This window comes from Triticum aestivum, unplaced genomic scaffold, assembly GCF_018294505.1.
Source record: "Triticum aestivum cultivar Chinese Spring unplaced genomic scaffold, IWGSC CS RefSeq v2.1 scaffold139085, whole genome shotgun sequence".
Lineage (NCBI taxonomy): Eukaryota > Viridiplantae > Streptophyta > Magnoliopsida > Poales > Poaceae > Triticum > Triticum aestivum.
In genome coordinates, this window is record NW_025307834.1 from 1 (window position 1) to 709 (window position 709).

Here is a 709-nt window from a genome sequence, read left to right on the forward strand (position 1 = left end):
TACTTGCCCCTCCCAGCTCCACTACAAAGACGATTGTACATTGCTTTGGCCGCCCCCTCTCAACTACGGAGACGAGTTTAACGCGGTTTCCACCCCTCCCTCTCAACCGCACTAGTGCACGCTTGCCGCGCCACAACGCCGCCGCTAGACTCGTGAATCGTGAGCACCCAGCTATAACTTACCGCACTTGTGCAAAATAATAAAACACGGTAAATATAATACTTACACGTGCATTTTGTTTTGCAAGCGGCACAAAAAAATTTAGAAAGGGAATGCAACACGAGGACTTCCCAGGAGGACACCCATCCTAGTACTACTCTCGCCCAAGCACGCTTAACTTCGGAGTTCTGATGGGATCCAGCGCTTTAGTGCTGGTATGATCGCATCCGACATGTTACCCCCGTCTTCGTCCCTTATCCTTGCCCCTCCCAACTCCACTACAAAGACGATTGTACATTGCTTTGGCCGCTCCCTCTCAACTACTGAGACGAGTTTAACGCGCTTTCCACCCCTCCCTATCAACCGCACCAGTGCACGCTTGCCGCGTCACAACGCCGCCGCTAGACTCGTGAATCGTGAGCACCCAGCTATAACTTACCGCACTCGTGCAAAATAATAAAACACGGTAAATATATTACTTACACGTGCGTTTTGTTTTGCAAGCGGCGCAAAAAAATTAAAAAGGGAATGCAACACGAGGACTTCCCAG

The 709-nt window shown here is 50.2% G+C and overlaps 1 non-coding gene across 1 annotated transcript; it reads right to left on the minus strand.

Moving 5' to 3' along the window:
- Window positions 1–269: 269 nt before the first annotated feature.
- Window positions 270–388, minus strand: LOC123179603 (5S ribosomal RNA). The gene has a single exon (XR_006490491.1). It is a non-coding gene; the product is annotated as a 5S ribosomal RNA (ribosomal RNA).
- Between the last annotated feature and the right edge of the window lie 321 nt (window positions 389–709).